This window comes from Triturus cristatus, chromosome 8, assembly GCF_964204655.1.
Source record: "Triturus cristatus chromosome 8, aTriCri1.1, whole genome shotgun sequence".
NCBI classification, from domain to species: Eukaryota; Metazoa; Chordata; class Amphibia; order Caudata; family Salamandridae; genus Triturus; species Triturus cristatus.
In genome coordinates, this window is record NC_140591.1 from 712410265 (window position 1) to 712428989 (window position 18725).

An 18725-nucleotide genomic window follows, 5' to 3' on the forward strand; every position below is an offset into this window, starting at 1 on the left:
TTCAGCGTTATGGCCAGGAGGGTCCCCTGTCTCCAGTTCCACCTGCATCTCGATTCGAAGCTATTTAATCATACCTATACAGCAAGTAGCTTAACATTACATTAAATGTTGCTAATGTGCATGTTTTCGATACTGTAAATGCCACTGTTGTTTTTATGCGGTACAAAAGGGGGTGGTGATGGACAGAGCATGTTGTTCACCATAAGTTGGCAGGGTATGCTCAGACGTGAGTCCCTTGCTCACTTTGCCACTGGATTCAAGGAAGCCTGGCTGAAGACGGCTGAAATGCCAGAAACCGGTCGTAGGAAGCTTGTTTCCGGTCCAGGGAAGGCATAGCTTGGCAGTTCGGGCTGGACTGTTCGCATGAGGCACAGGGTCAGACTGATTTGCATATGGCCATGTCTGAACTGGGGTGGCAGAGTGGGCTAAAGAACGGTGATGGATCAAACCCAGATCTGTTGACTGGGTGTGAGTGTTTGATTGGTTCTGATGCTCCGTCCATCACCACCACCCCCTTTTGTACCGCTTTGTTCGCCATAAGTTGGCAGGGTATGCTCAGACGTGAGTCCCTTGCTCACTTTGCCACTGGATTCAAGCAAGCCTGGCTGAAGACGGCTAAAATGCCAGAAACCGGTCCTAGGAAGCTTGTTTCCAGTCCAGGGAAGGCATGGCTTGGCAGTTCGGCCTGGACTGTTCCCATGAGGCATAGGGTCAGACTGATTTGCATATATGTCTGAACTGGGGTGGCAGAGTGGGCTAAAGAACGGTGATGGATCAAACCCAGATCTGTTGACTGGGTGTGAGTGTTTGATTGGTTCTGATGCTCCGTCCATCACCACCCCCTTTTGTACCGCAGTTGTTTTTATGGCATCTTAAAACAAGAATAGGCAAGGATTTATTTTACATAAGTCACACATGTCACTCTCTTGAATGTCCCTCACTTCTCTTTGAATTCTGTCTTCTTTCTTTGTTTAAATCTCAATAGAAATGTATTAAACTAGAATATACTGAAATAAAAAATATGCATACGTGCATCTTTCAAAGCACAACAACAATTAAAAGCAACCCTTTCTATTTGGCTGGACTGGGGTGAGCCAATAAGGTGTGCAAACTCTTCTAATGTATGTGCAGACATATATACAGTAAATGAAAATGGTAAGTAGGGCACGCATGAGCTCTCTCTCTCATCGCAAGCACATTCCTGTATCGAAGTAGATTCCTCTCGAGTACAATCATGCTGTGGCGCGGTTTACCTACTTTCTTTCCTTCTCGAGAGTTCCATCTCACAAACTTTCAGTGTCATGGCTAATAGCGGAGCATGCCACGGAATACTTTCTTCAAACGGCTGCTCCGGTTCTCTGATTTGTAGCATACTTCTTATTACAGGGTGCATTATGCAGAAACCCTTCGGTATGTGATGGGACATGGCAACCCCGCTGTGAGAATGCCTATCAGAGCTTCTTTTAAGAACCGCTCTGAATTGGCATCAAAGTCTTTTTTTAAGGTTAAAAGGTGTAAAATTATTCTGAAATGCTTTTCTGACCTGTCGCCTATCAGGGCAAAAAGCTACAGCTCATTTTTGCTAAACTTGTTTTTTTCTTTTTTTTTTAAAGGTGATTGTGTGGTAAGTTTATTAAGAGGAAAACAGCTTTTTGCTAGTAGCACTGTTCACGGTTAGTCTGGCTTCTTAATAAATCGTCATCTAGCTGCACGTTTTAAATGTTAAAGTCTTCACAAAAAAGACAAATTACGAGAAATTATTACCGAGCTGTCAGTTGAGCCATTCTTTGATAATCTGTTGACGGTTTAGAAGCAAAGCATGCGTCAGACGCCGTAGAGCAGAACAGGATCTGTCACCGGCGCGCGGCGTAATCATGGTATTCAAAGGCACATAGCTGAGGTGATTTGTCAATTTGTAAGTGCGACTCTGATTGAAGCAATGATAATCATAAGGCGAGGCACAAAATGGCTCCCAATCCTCAACGTTTGGCCTTTTCTTTCCACGTGATTTTTTTGAACGCTAAAATTCGGCAGACGATATTTAGAAATAATGTTATTATGTATTATTCCTGAACTGCAGAAGCCCGCGGGCCTCTGCTTAGTGCCTAAATAGCCGTTTGCAACCGACTGCTTCTTGGGTTATAATTTCAATATGATATAGAAATCGTGCGTCACTTTGATTCTTTTGTTTATAATGTATATTACTAGAGCCCTGCATAAAAAGCGTTCCGGAAGGCAGCTAGGATAGTTGAACTTTATACTATTATTCATGCCTACTACACTAAAAATATATGTTAGAAAAGTATATTAAACTTAACTGTCATCGGTAGGCACAGTACAAAAACCGTACATAACTATAAGCTGTATTTGCAGAGCCTAGCATGCCATATCTTTACTTGGCCCAAATGTATTTTAATCAGAGCACACATACTGCAGTTCGATTGCAGTTAACCTTTTCAACTGGCCGGCCACAAATGTGATGCAAACCAGCATACATTTTTTTTGTTGCTATTTAGGGGCAGATTTACAAGAAACCAACGCATCTGTAGAGATGCGTCAGTTTCCCTGTGCCAGTCTGTGATACCCTTGCGCCACCATGGATGCGCCCTATTTACAATAAGACGCACCATGGCGCAAGGATTGGCAGATGAGTCAGAAACTCTAACACATCTGTTAGCCCAAAAGTCATGTATTCCTGGAGTCGTGTCGCAAGAAGGCCTATACTCATTGTACCGCGTCACTCCTTACGCCTGCTTCGTTTTGATGCAGTGGCATCCTAGAAGTGGTACTGTGAAATCTTGTAGATTTCACTGCATCCCTTCTACGAGGTTTTCCTGCGTGGGAATACCGACCCTGCAAACATTATACCTGACGCAGGTGTAATGTGATGCAGGGCTTTACAAAGTGACGCATCTCCCTAGATGCATCACTTTGTAAATTGGCCACATTGTTTACACTGCTGCTGCATCACAAAAGTGACGCAACGGTGGTGCAAAAGTATCGCAAGGGGCTTGTAAATCTGCCCCTTACTTTCCAGCGCAAAGCTTGTTTTGCGCTGGAAAGTTGCCTAAAAAGTGACCTGAACTGAGCATCAAGGGGGAATTACATGGGGCTACATGAGCACTCTTATGCAACCACCCATGCTTTTTTGACACAAAACCCTATCTACCAAAAATCAGAGACAGGGTTTTGCGTAAAAAAGTAACGCCACTTGAAAGCAGTCGTTAAAAGGAGAAATGTTTTCATTTCTTCTTTTTTTTCAGAAATTGCATGTATGCTATACTGTGCAGCACACATACAAATTTGTAAAAAGTTACAAAGTTGTCTAGCCATAGTATTTTGTACAGGAAGGGAACCCTTCAAGTACAAAACCTATGATAGACTCACACACATACCCTTGCACAATGGCGCAAAGGTGTATGCGTGAAACTCTGCAGCAAAATTCTGCTGGGGAGAGAGGAGGAGAGAGCCTTCTCTGTAGATATGGCACTCTCTTGCTCCCTCCTTCTCATGCAATGTAATGCTGTATTTTTGGCTTCTGCACTGAGTTGCGTGAGAATTTTGTAAATCTGGCCTTTTGTGTCATGTTTCCTTTACTTTTTTAACGCAAACTCAAAGGAAAGAGTTGTTTTGGTATTTATAATCCAATGCAAATCGCAATTTGCATTGGACTGTGACCAAAAGTAACGCAAATTTACACAAAGTGCTATTTTGCATAACTTTTCACCAAAAGGCATTCCACGGGGGGTGCATTGGCGATCCCTTGCAACCACGCATGATTTTCTTTTTCTTTTATTATTTTCAAGTGAGTAATGTTCAATACAAACAGTTCATAGAAGCAAATTCATATAAAATATATTCCATAATATATATGTAGCATAATATGATCAAAAGCTCGGAGATCACCAAAATTGAACACATTTATTTAAACAATTAACAATCATCTAAGGACAAACACAATCAATGGCATAATTACACATTATAGTTTAATTTATATATTTTTTTACAAGTTCCAGCTAGATCCTACCCAGATTTCATCACATTTCTTCACAGAAGAGAGGCCGCTACCTTTAGCCAAACCTATCTCAGAATCGTCGAAATATCTTAGAAGGGCCCATCAAGCAGATGCCTTTGGGGGGGACAGCAGAAATCGATGCCAGGACTATACATAACCAAGCACACACAATGATTATTGTCAATAAGTAATTGATACCCCCATCGTAATCAAATTTGACACCCATCAGTATCTCTTTAGTGGATAGTGAAACTTGGAAACCTAGACCAGAGGGCATTAACTCAGTTACCCGTCCCATAAATCCTGTAAGGCTGGGCATATAGCAAACATATACACAATATCCGCAGCTAAGAGAGTACATTTGGGGAGCCTGATTTTATCCCCAGATATATTTGCCCCCCATTTGGAAATCCTCTCAGGAGTGTAGTATAGAAGGCAGATGGGCTTAAACTGTTGTAATGTAACATTAATAGCATAGTCTGAACAATCAATGATCTCCAATGGCCTCTGAATCTAAGAGGCAAGGACATCAGAGGATAGAAGCTGACTCAATTTTGTTGCTAATACCTCACTATCATCAGTAGCGAACTGACAGAATTCCTGATATATTATACCTATCAATGATTTCTTATCAAATTTATATACATGTAACAATAGCTCTGTATCTTCGAAGTTCACCAGGTGCTTGCACCCTGACAAAAAGTAGTCCCTCACTTGTAAATACTTAAAAAAATAACAGTTAGGAAGCCCTTAAATGGCCTGTAAACAGGCAAATGAGCAGAAGGCATCTAGATAATACAGTTGCCCAATAGTGAGAACCTCATATTGTGCCCAGGCACTACCTATAGAGACCTGGAACACTGATGGGAAGGCAGGATTGTTCCATAGCAGTGTTTAGGTATTTAGTAAAGCTAATGAGAATGTATTGCGAATTTCCTGCCAAATATGAAAGGCATCCTTCACAGTCTTAGACTGGACTCTCTTATAATAATTAAGACCCCCTTTCGGTAGAAGAAAAGCCTAAACTCAGCCCAAAGCACTAGCTGAAAGCAAAAAGCTGCTGTATCTTGGTCAGCCAGGATTAATAAACTACGCAGGCTCCCTGTGAACGCCACCCAAAAATATAACTTCAATTCGGGGAGTTGAATCCCCTTCCTTTTAAATGGAAGCTTTATAATTCAAATTACTCATCTTGGCCACTTATACCCCCAAATAAAACTTCGGAAAGTTCCTTCCAAACGTCTAAAAAAGGTATCAGGAACCTGCATTGGAATCGCCCAAAACAAATAAAGAAGTGTTTGCAGAATATTCATCTTAACGATATTACTTTGTCCAGTAAGACTGAGTGGGAGTTTATTCCATGATTTCATCTTAGTAGTAATTGATAATGATAAAGGATTATAATTCAATTTGATTACGTCCTTAATCTCAGAGCATAGTTTAACCCCCAGTTATACGGCAGTCAAGGTTACTCCAGAGATTGGAACATCTGGCTTATAATTCAATAGGACCTGTGATTTTAAGATATTATGTTTGCACCCTGAGAATCTCCCAAAAGTGGCAGTCTCGTTAACAACTTGTCCCATTGCTACTTCCGGATTTAATGCAAAAACCGTATCATTGCCCGCATATGCAGTAAGTTTAAGTTTATGCCCAACAAACACCAGAGGCGAGATACCTATATTCCTAGGTAAGTATCGTAAATATGGCTCAACATACAGCACGAACAAGATGGGAGACAGTGGACACCCTTGTCAGGTTCCGCAACATAGCTGAAATGCGTTTGAATACCCCATTGAATGCGCCACCCTAGCTTGTGGAGTCTTATATAGTATTTTGACCTACTGAAAAACCTATCCCCGATTACAAAAGCACCTAGCGTAGCCCATATAAACTCCCAGACCACAAGGTCAAAGGCCTTCTCCCCGTCAAAGAAAATCATGCCCATTCTGGTGTTAGATTTTGATGTGACATTAAATGCCGCAATTGCTGTTAGTGTGACTAGTAGTGTCCTTCCTAGGACAAACCCGTGCTGCTGGTGGGAAACTAGCACTGAAAGTACAAGGGTAATTCGTATAGCTAAATTCTTGGCGTACCACTTGGGGTTCGAGTTTATCAGAGAAGATGAGTCAATAAGACCCCACGTCCTCTGAGGGCTTGCCTTTCTTCAGGAATACTATAATGTTAGTCAGATTCCAATAATCTGGAACACGCTCCTCTTCATAAATATATTGAATCAGTCTTAGAAATTCACTGGCTATTAGGTCTTTAAAAACTTTATAAAACTCCAAAGGTATTGTGTCTGCACACGTGGCCTTACCTGAAGGCAGAGCCCCCAAAGCAGCCTCCATCTCTCCAAAGGAGAACTCGGTCTGTAGCAGCCTAGTCTTGTCTTTCCCTAAATGGGGCAGCCTGCACCACTGAACATGCTCAATAAACCCAGATTGATTCAATACTTGGGGCTGATAGGCTGTGGAACTCTCTCCCAACAGGACTTAATAGTAAGACAAATCTGTTGGACTTTAGGAAATATAAAAAAAACCTGGCTCTTCCGCAAACGTACTTTTTCCGGATCCTCTTAGCCTGATTGTCCGCCTAGTGCCTAGATACCTCAGGGTGATTGTCGCACTTTATAAATTTTTATTTCATTTCATAGTATTGCTCTTGGTAAAACAAAGTAAACTGCTCCATAATAGTTTCAGGGTTCACGTAAACCCCACCAACCAAGCCTTTAATAGAATTAATAATACATGGGGACTGTCAAGACCTACACACAAAGGCATCCACGGTGAGGCTTACTTATAGCTCTCAGGCATTGAAGGGATATAATATACAATCGTTAAAGGGTGGCAGGGAAATCGAACACCCTGAGGTAGAAGGGCCTCCTTCATGCCAACAAGGACGCACTGAGAGCTCCATATTTTCCCGAAATGCGACTGATAGTGATTGTTCTATGACAGTCGACATAGATGTCAGTTCGGTCTCAGGAAATAACCACACCCTATTAGGGAGGAAGACCATCCTGTGTAACATTAGGTCGCTCTCGAAACATAGTGCTGAAGTTTGGGACTTAATCTCTTCCGAACAACCCGATCTATGCTACCTCACAGAAACGTGGTTGAAACCTCATTCCACTCCTGCCATAACCTTGGGAGTCCCTAGTGACTATAAAATAGTTAGACTGGATCGCCCCACTAAGACTGGTTGTGGGATTGCCATTATACATAAACAGGAAATTAATATATCTGTTTTAGACGAAATTAGTTCCCCAGGAATTGAATTACTAATTTTTAAAATAAAACTCTCCTCTAATGATAATCAAAAGGGTGCATTACTATATCGACCCCCTGGACCGTGCAATAACTTCTCTAACCTATTGATTGAGCTACTTGCCCCATATGTCAATGGTGACAGCGACTTTATTTTAGTCGGAGATTTTAATGTGCACTGCGACAAGTCGGACTGTTGCGAGGCTCGATCCTTATTACTCGACCTGGCCTCATTAGGCCTTATGAAGCGTAACTCTGGGCCCACACATCAGGCAGGTCATACCCTTGATTTGATTTTTTCTAATTTTATGCTGATCTCCTGTCCGCCCGCAAGGCAGGTTAACTGGACAGACCACTATGTTGTGGAATTCTTTACTTCCTGCCCCAAACGTATCTCCTCACGACCCAAGCAATTACCGAGGATACGGAGACAGTGGCACAAAATTACGGACACTACTTTTGAAAATAATTTTTATTGCCCACTTTCTGTTCCTTATGAAAATATTGATATGGCGGTTAAAAATTATGATAAAGCTATTATGGAAACTATTGACAAGATTGCCCCTCTTAAACAATTTAAACCCAGACCAACTAAGAAACAAGAAGTTTAGTTTACAGATCAACTTAGGACGTTAAAACTACAGGCCAGGAAACTTGAAATGAAATGGAGAACCTCTCATTTGATCCAGGATAAAAATAAATATTGGGAATCGCTATCCTTATACCACAAAGCCATTCGCGTTGCCCGTAAAACTTACATTGCATCGCAAATCACAGCTGCTGGGAATTCTTCAAGGATTTTGTATCAAGTTTTACAATCCTTTGTTAAACCGGCAGCATGTGAATCCTCGGAACTTGCCTCACAACAGCTGTGTGAATAAAATAGACACAATCTATGACAAAATAGTTTGTACTAATAATCAACTGACCACAGACATGACACCTCTCGAAATAGATTCTGACCGCAAACAGCACAAATATACGTTAGGCTCTTTTCCACCCATTTCTTTACAAGAGACAGCTGTACTAATATCCCGGATTAAAAGTGGCAGCCCTGACGATATCATCCCAGCCAGGATAATGCCTCTCCTGACTGAACAGCTTTGCCCCTTGATCCAAATGTTGGTGAATCTCTCTCTAGGCTCAGGCATGGTCCCAAGAGAGTGGAAACGTGCTCTTATCAGGCCTATTAGAAAGAATACTGCGATCCCATGGGCCGATCTAACAAACCTTAGGCCCATATCCCTATTACCATTCTTAGGGAAACTGATCGAAAAATATGTTAACTGTCATCTGTCCCATCATATTGAACTTGTTGCTGGCCTGGACTACTCACAGTCAGGGTTCAGGCCAAAACACAGCACGGAGTCTGCCCTGCTGTCTGTTATGGATGACCTACATATGTATCAGGACAAGGGCTTCTCAGTAATCCTAGTTCTCGTAGATCTCTCAGCAGCGTTCGACACCGTGTCACATACCATTCTTATTGACCGGTTGTCGAACGCTGGCATTGAGGGTACAGCCATTGATTGGCTAAAGAGCTTCCTATTTGGGCGTTCCCAGAGAGTTATTATGGACACATATCGATCAGCGGAGGTGGAGATAACGAAAGGGGTGCCACAGGGCTCATGTTTAAGTCCCACCTTATTTAACATCTATGTGGCACCCCTGGCAAGAGTGATGCGCAGTTATGGATTCATCCCAGTATCATATGCTGATGATACTCAGCTCCTCTTCCCTTTTAAGACCATGTCCACCGAAATTAAAAACTCTTTTTCTGCGGGCATGAAGGCGGTGGCGCACTGGATGTCTTCCAACTTCCTCCAGTGTAATGTCAGTAAGACGGAGCTAATGCTGTTTGGAGAAGCCAAACTATTGTGGACTCCTGATTGGTGGCCTCCCGATTTGGGAATAGCTCCGGAACCCAAACAGGTTGTGAAGAGTTTGGGAATTCGCCTGGATCAAGATCTGTTATTTGGACAGCACGTCAACTACACTGTTGGAATCTGTTTCCATACTATTGGCCTGCTACGTAGAGTTTTTCCCTTACTACCGGACTCTTTTAGGAGAACTCTGGTTCAAACATTGGTTCTGAGTCGTATTGACTATTGTAATGGCCTGTTGCTTTCCGCCAACGAAAACGTGCTGGCTAAGCTTCAGGTCATTCAAAACACTGCGGCTCGTCTTGTTCTCAATGCTCCTCCGAGAACGGCGTCCAAACCTCTTCTGGAGAAATTGCACTGGCTTTCTATTCGCCAGAGATCTAAGTTCAAAATATGCTGCTTGATCCATAAATGCCTAAATGGACAAGGGCCTATTTATCTTCAGAACAAATTTGTTCCCTATGTCCCTATTCGTTCCCTTAGATCCAGTAACTACCTTCTTTTGGTGACTCCCCGTGCAAACAAATCTAGACACGGTAGTAAAGCACTATCAATCTTAGGCCCCACCCTGTGGAACAGACTTCCCCTTTATCTGAGACAGTGTAAAGAACATCTCACTTTCAGAAAATTCCTGAAAACTGTGTTGTTCAGAAATGAGATCTAGCTCCTCCATTCCTCTGTTTTACCGGCTCCATAAAGCGCAGAGATACTCCAGTTGGAGTCGATTCTAGCGCTATATAAACCCACAAATAAATAAATAAAATTTAGACTGCCTATCAGAAATTAGATGGACTAGCACACGAGCAACCCTATCTCAATATTCATGTTGCAGATTTTTGTTCTTCATATTCTTAGATGCTATCTGCTCCTTCAGTCCTCGCCCAAGTAAATATCGCTTTTCTGTCAGTTGGAGAAAGATGGCCTGTTCACCCTCTCCACCTTGAACAATTTTTGGGGTATGTAAGATTTCAAGCTGAAGGATATCTTGTCTCAGTTATCGGACACACTCCAGATCATTTCTATTTTGTTCAATAATATATTGCACTGTAATACCCTAGACATATGCCTTCATTGCATCCCAAACTACTGGGGGTGCCGCTGTGCCTGTATTAGTGAGCTGGAATCTCCTTAATAGCCGTGTAACATACCTTCCATATTCGCCATTGGCCAGAAGATGACGGGGAATGAAAACACAAAGCAACTAGCTCTAGTGTCTAGTCAAGACAGAATGTAAATAAAATTGGATTGTGATCAGATACAAACGTGAGACAAACCTCTATTCTGCACTTACTAAAAGAGGCCTACGCACAAGAACCATATAAATCCTGGAATAGTGTTTGTGTGGGCATCAATAGAAAGTATACCCAGGATTGGTAGCATGAACAGTCCTCTATGCATACAGAGGCCATGTAGCTGAATCAAACTGTAAATTGAAGTCCTGGTTCTGAGCATACGTGGAGTACTATTACGGTTAGTAGAGTCAATACAGTAGTTCAATGCACAATTAAAATCACCCATTATAACCAGTTCACCCACCCAATCCAGCAACTCCAACAAAAGTGTATCCAATTTCTCTGGATCATCACCATTTGGCCCATAAACTTCACAAATAACACATTTTTTAGTCTATAATTCCAACTGTGCTAGTGTCCATCTCCCCATGGAGTATGCTGCAGTTTTCAAGACCATATATGTGAAATTCTTCATAGGTAAGATAGCTACCCCAAGGATGAAAACCAACTGTGAGGTACAAATAATTGTATCATAACCCAGTTTCCAAAATAGTAAACAATCCTTATATGCCACATGAGTCTCTGTTAACACTAACACTTGGGGTCTACATATCCCAATTTCCTCCTGCACCAACTGTCGCTTCCTTCAGGAATTTAAGCCAGAAACATTTCAGTTCATACATTTTATCCTAGCCATGATCCTAAAAGATTAAACCAGACAACCCCCATACCCTGCACCATATTTTCTGAAAGATGTAAATAAAGAATACCAATACCTCTGAAGAATTAATAACATTCTGTCTTATTTTTCACACCCCTCAGCCCCACCCTCCACACCAGAAAATGCTTTCTGCTTAATGAAAATGTCTTTTGTGGCTACACTCCCCGACCCCCAACCAAATCCTCGTGTCCTTGGGAAAAAATTAACCCAGCTCACTAAGCTGTCGATGGAGTGACAGTCCTGACTCCCCATTGTCCATCACCCACCAAACCCCCAAGCATATAAACAGACAAGTCAACAGTACAACTGAAACAAGCATTGGAAATGCAATAGGTCTCGCATTTGTTGGAGCTGGAGCTATTGGTATTGTAAATGGCAATGTTTTGTACTTTGAAAAAGGTCTTGTGTTTGTTGGAGCTATTCACATTGTAAATGGCAATGTTTTTTATTTATCCTTAGGGTTCTATATAGCACGAACTTAACAGCCTCTGTTGTGAATTTCGATTCATCAAAGTTTTGTGAGCCCTGAAATTTGCACAAGTAAAGTGCTAACAGTATAAATATGGGCACTGTTTAATAAACGAAGCCACTGCAATACAAGAGCAAAGGTGACCGAGTGACTGCTTCTGGGTTTACGGAGTTGCTTACACTCACTGCCCGTTAAAGCTAGCTAGCCCGCTACTATGAGTTTATCAAACTTAATGCTATGCTTTCTTATGTTATGTTATGCTATGCTATGCTATGTTTTGTTATGCTACGCTATGTTTTGTGTACGCTATGCTATGTTTTGTTATGCTATGCTTTGTTTTGTTATGCTATGCTATGTTTTGTTATGCTATGTTTTGTTATGCTATGTTTTGTTATGCTATGTTTTGCTATGCTATGTGTTTTGTTAGGCTATGCTATGTTTTGTTAGGCTATGCTATGTTTTGTTATGCTATGCTATGTTTTGTTGTGTTTTGTTATGCTATGCTTTGTTATGCTATGTTTTGTTTTGCTATGCTATGCTATGCTTTGTTATGTTCTGTTATGCTATGCTATGTTTTGGTGTGTTTTGTTATGCTATGTTTTGATTTGCTATGCTATGCTTTGCTGTTTTGTTATGTTCTGTTATGCTATGTTTTGTTGTGTTTTGTTATGCTATGTTTTGTTATGCTATGTTTTGTTTAGCTATGCTTTGTTATGCTATGCTATGTTTTGTTATGCTATGCTATGTTTTGTTATGCTATGTTTTGTTATGCTATGTTTTGTTATGCTATGCGTCATTATGCTATGTTTTGTTATGCTATGCTATGTTATTTTTTGTTATGCTATGTTGTGTTTTGTTATGCTATGCTATGTTTTGTGATGCTATGTTTTGTTGTGTTTTGTTATGCTATGCTTTGTTTTGTTATACTATGTTTTGTTATGCTATGTTGTGTTTTGTTATGCTATGCTATGTTTTATGCTATGTTGTGTTTTGTTATGCTATGCATTGTTTTGTTATGCTATGTTTTGTGATGCTATACTATGTTTTGTTATGCTATGTTTTGTTTTGCTATGCTATGTTATGCTATGCTATGTTTTGTTATGCTACGCTACGTTTTGTTGTGTTTGTTATGGAATCCTTTGCTTTGTTTTGCTATGTTTTGTTATGCTATGTGTTGTTGAGTTTTGTTATGCTATGCTATTTTTTTCTTATGCTATGCTATTTTTTTCTTATGCTATGCTATGTTTTATGCTATGCTATGTTTTGTTATGCTATGCTATGCTTTGTTTTGTTATGCTATGCTTTGTTATGCTATGCTATGTTTTGTGTTGATACTTTTGTTATGTTATGCTATTTTTTGTTGTGTTTTTATGCTATACTGTTTTGTTATGCTATGCTATGCTATGCTAGGCTTTGTTTTGTTATGCTATGTTTTGTGATGCTATGCTATGTTGTGTTATGCTATACTATGTTATGTTATGCTATACTATGTTATGTTATGCATACTATGTTATGTTATGCTATATTATGTTATGTTTTGTTATGCTATGTTATGATTTGTTATGTTATGTTATGTTAGGCGAGGCTATGTTTTTTTATGTTATGTTGTGTTTTGTTAAGTTATGGTATGCTATGCAATGGTTGTGTTTTGCTATGCTAGGCTTTGTTTTGTTATGTTATGCTATGTTGTGTGATGCTATGCTATGTTTTGTTATGCTATACTATGTTATGCTATACTATGTTATGTTATGCTATACTATGTTATGTTTTGTTATGCTATGTTATGATTTGTTATGTTATGTTATGTTAGGCGAGGCTATGTTTTTTTATGTTATGTTATGTTTTGTTAAGTTATGGTATGCTATGCAATGGTTGTGTTTTGCTATGCTATGCTTTGTTTTGTTATGCTATGCTATGTTTTGTGATGCTATGCTATGTTTTGTTATGTTTTGTTATGCTATGCTTTGTTTTGTTATGCTATACTATGTTATGTTATGCTATACTATGTTATGTTATGCTATAATATGTTATGATTTGTTATGTTATGTTATGTTAGACGAGGCTATGTTTTGTTATGTTATGTTTTGTTAAGTTATGGTATGCTATGCAATGGTATGCAACGCTAGGCTATGTTTTATTATGTTATGTAATGGTATGTTTTGTTATGTTAGGCTATGTTCTGTTATGTTATGCTGTTATTTTATGTTAGGCTAGGCTATGTTTTGTTATGTTATGCTATGTTATGGTGTATTAAACTACTGTGGATTTTATAACATCCAAAAGCTGATGAATGGAGCGGGCTTGCACGTCTTTGGGCTTGTGCGCGCTCCCCTCCCTGCCCCACCACAGTACTTTGCATTTTGCCCTGTGTCTGTGTTTAGTTATGCTAAGTTTTGTTGTGTTTTGTTATGTTATGCTATGTTTTGTTATGCTATGGTTTGTTTTGCTATGCTATGTTATGCTATGCTATGTTTTGTTATGCTACGCTACGTTTTGTTGTGTTTGTTATGCAATCCTTTGCTTTGTTTTGCTATGTTTTGTTATGCTATGTGTTGTTGAGTTTTGTTATGCTATGCTATTTTTTTCTTATGCTATGCTATTTTTTTCTTATGCTATGCTATATTTTATGCTATGCTATGTTTTGTTATGCTATGCTATGCTTTGTTTTGTTATGCTATGCTTTGTTATGCTATGCTATGTTTTGTTTTGATACTTTTGTTATGTTATGCTATTTTTTGTTGTGTTTTTTATGCTATACTGTTTTGTTATGCTATGCTATGCTAGGCTTTGTTTTGTTATGCTATGTTTTGTGATGCTATGCTATGTTGTGTTATGCTATACTATGTTATGTTATGCTATACTATGTTATGTTATGCTATACTATGTTATGTTATGCTATATTATGTTATGTTTTGTTATGCTATGTTATGATTTGTTATGTTATGTTATGTTAGGCGAGGCTATGTTTTTTTATGTTATGTTGTGTTTTGTTAAGTTATGGTATGCTATGCAATGGTTGTGTTTTGCTATGCTAGGCTTTGTTTTGTTATGCTATGCTATGTTTTGTGATGCTATGCTATGTTTTGTTATGCTATACTATGTTATGCTATACTATGTTATGTTATGCTATACTATGTTATGTTTTGTTATGCTATGTTATGATTTGTTATGTTATGTTATGTTAGGCGAGGCTATGTTTTTTTATGTTATGTTATGTTTTGTTAAGTTATGGTATGCTATGCAATGGTTGTGTTTTGCTATGCTATGCTTTGTTTTGTTATGCTATGCTATGTTTTGTGATGCTATGCTATGTTTTGTTATGTTTTGTTATGCTATGCTTTGTTTTGTTATGCTATTCTATGTTATGTTATGCTATACTATGTTATGTTATGCTATACTATGTTATGATTTGTTATGTTATGTTATGTTAGGCGAGGCTATGTTTTGTTATGTTATGTTTTGTTAAGTTATGGTATGCTATGCAATGGTATGCAACGCTAGGCTATGTTTTATTATGTTATGTAATGGTATGTTTTGTTATGTTAGGCTATGTTCTGTTATGTTATGCTGTTATTTTATGTTAGGCTAGGCTATGTTTTGTTATGTTATGCTATGTTATGGTGTATTAAACTACTGTGGATTTTATAACATCCAAAAGCTGATGAATGGAGCGGGCTTGCACGTCTTTGGGCTTGTGCGCGCTCCCCTCCCTGCCCCACCACAGTACTTTGCATTTTGCCCTGTGTCTGTGTTTAGTTATGCTACGTTTTGTTGTGTTTTGTTATGTTATGCTATGTTTTGTTATGCTATATTTTGTTATGCTATGCTATGTTGTGTTATGCTATGCTATGTTTTATGCTATGCTGTTTTGTTGTGGTTTGTTATGCTATGCTTTGTTTTGTTATGCTATGTTTTGTTATGCTATGTTTTGTGATGCTATGCTATGTTTTGTTTTTTGTTATGCTATGTTTTGTTTTGCTATGCTATGCTATGTTTTGTTATGCTATGCTATGTTTTCTTATGCTGTGCTACGTTTTGTTGTGTTTTGGAATGCAATGCTTTGCTTTGTTTTGCTATGTTTGTTATGCTATGTGTTGTAGAGTTTTGTAATGCTGTGCTATTTTTTCTTATGCTATGCTATGTTTTGTTATGCTATGCTATGTTTTGTTATGCTATGCTATGCTTTGTTTTGTTATGCTATGCTTTGTTATGCTATGCTATGTTTTGTTTTGATATTTTTTTTATGCTATGCTATTTTTTGTTGTGTTTTTTATGCTATACTATTTTTTGTTATGCTATGCTATGTTGTGTTTTGTTATGCTATGCTATGTTTTGTTATGCTATGCTGTTTTGTTGTGTTTTGTTATGCTATGCTTTGTTTTGTTATGCTATGTTTTGGTATGCTATGCTATGTTTTGTGATGCTATGTTTTGTTTTGCTATGCTACGCTATGTTTTGTTATGCTATGCGTTGTTATGCTATGTTTTGTTTTGTTATGCTATGTTTTATGCTATGCTATGTTTTGTTTAGTTATGCTATGCTATGTTTTGTTGTATTTTGTTATGCCATGTTTTGTTATGCTATGTTATGTTTTGTTTTGTTATGCTATGCTATGTTGTGTTATGCTATGCTATGTTTTATGCTATGCTGTTTTGTTGTGTTTTGTTATGCTATGCTTTGTTATGCTATGTTTTGTGGTGCTATGCTATGTTTAGTTATGCTATGCTACGTTTTGTTGTGATTTGGTATGCAATGCTTTGCTTTGTTTTGCTATGTTTTGTTATGCTATGTGATGTAGAGTTTTGTAATGTTGTGCTATTTTTCTTATGCTATGTTTTGTTATGCTATGCTATGTTTTGTTATGCTATGTGATGTAGAGTTTTGTAATGCTGTGCTATTTTTTCTTATGCTATGTTTTGTTATGCTATGCTATGTTTTGTTATGCTATGCTTTGTTTTGTTATGCTATGCTTTGTTATGCTATGTTTTGTTTTGATATTTTTTGTTATGCTATGCTATTTTTTGTTGTGTTTTTTATGCTATACTATTTTTTGTTATGCTATGCTATGTTTTGTTGTGTTTTGCTATGCTAGGCTTTGTTTTGTTATGCTATGCTATGTTTTGTGATGCTACGCTATGTTTTGTTATGCTATGCTTTGTTTTGTTATGCTATACTATGTTATGTTATGCTATCAGTGGAAGCAAAGCATGAAGGCGATACACTGAGGACAAATGAGTGTGTGGCAAAGGAGCAGAGAGTGATGTAAAGTTAACTAAGGACAACATAGGAGGAAGGGAGAGATGGAGAAACATGATGCAAGCGTCGATGTATAGTCATGAGCGAAGAAACATGAAAATCTGCTGCGCGCTGACAAACACACTTGCTGAAGACAAAGTTGAATGGAAGCACAAGCGATTATCCTTACCGTTTGTCTGATCGTGCCTTTACATTTATTTACATGCGTTAGAGGACACGCGCTGTAGATGATATGAAATGAAAGTACAAGCGATAATCCTTCACGCTTGGCTGCATGCTGTTAGTTGAAGATGGGTAAGACTTCCCTTGAAATCACAAGCGCGTATGAATCAAGGCTCAGCAAAATAAAAGAAAATCAAAGGCGGTAAAAGGCTTGAAAAGTTTGTAGTGGCAAAAGTGAAAGTAATCGAGCAGAGCATCAAAGGGCTGGGTGAGAAGGGAGGGGGGAATGCAAGGGTCAAAGCCGCTAAAGTGAAAGAAAACTATAGAGAAGGGAGGGGGGAGTGGAAAGTTTGTAGCGGCGAAAGTGAAAGTAATCGAGCAGAGCATCAAAGGGCTGGGTGAGAAGTAGGCCTGGGCAAAAATTTTGTTCCGTTCGCGGAAATTGCGATAATTTGACATTTTTGCGTTCCGCGGAGAGCGCGAAAATGTCAAAAATTCCGGTTTCCGCAGCTTGGCGATAATTTGTTTCTTGCTCGCGCTGTAAAATGATACATTCTTGCGCGCGCGCGATCGCCTTACCTGAATCCCTGCGTTCGCCGACAAGTTTTCTTGATCCGGTCGCGTTCTCCATGAGATGTTGTATTGTTTTTAGCCATTTGCGCTGTCTCGCGACAGTTCGCGCCCGCAGTGACGTCATGCGTCGCGCGATCACGTCTTTCTTCTCGCGATCATGCACCGCGAGAACAACTCAAAACAAGATGGCCGCGCCCGCAAGCAACCACATGGGTAAGTTGGCGACCCGCAACCATGCAGAAAATCTCGCGAACATGCCGGAAAAAAACTTCCGCATCTTCGCGATATTTCTGCTTGTTTGCGATAATTTTAAACATTCTCGCGATAATTTGCGAAGGTTAATTCCGCAAATTCCGCCCACCCCTAGTGAGAAGGGAGGGGGGAATGCAAGGGTCAAAGCGGCTAAAGTGAAAGAAAGCTATAGAGAAGCGAGGGGGGAGTGGGAGCAGCTGTGCACGTGCATGTGATCGTGCACTCAAGGTTTAGGCCAGCCAAAACTGTGGGTAGCACTTTGAAATTCCCACATACAAAATGTCTCTTCGAGCCTTTGGCTCGCGAGACCTAAAAACTAGAAAGAAATTAACACCCAAAAAATAGAAAAAAACAAATAGATTGCAGCAAAGGGAAATAGTAGAAGAGAAGTTCTAAGAGCTACCTCACAAACTTCTGTAGGCTATAGTTCTGCCGTAGATCCCCTCATAAGGCTCAGAGTCTGTGAAGCAGCTGTCTCTAAATAGCACATCTGGATCCACCCATCCTTAATAAGCTTAAGCCGGGCTGGTTCCTGCAAGAAAATGTAGGTCCCAGCAGCTTTTATGGCATCAATAAATTGCCGCAGCTTCCATCGTCGCTCCATAGTATACTTGCAGAAATCTGAGCAAGCTATTAATCAACATTGCATCCACCGAGACGGGAGTATTAGGGCATGCCTTAAGAGAGATTGCCTGCCTAAGGAGAAAGTTCAGAACATAAATAAGGGTTGGGCGTAGAGTTACCAAGATTGTGATTAAGAGGAAGACGGTGGGCACGCTTAATTGGTGAGTCCCAGTCCCAATCCATCAGATCTGGAAAAGCTTTTGCAAACAGTTGCACAATGTATTGGCGAGTATCCACCCCCTCCTTCTGCTCCAGTATTCCAAATATCC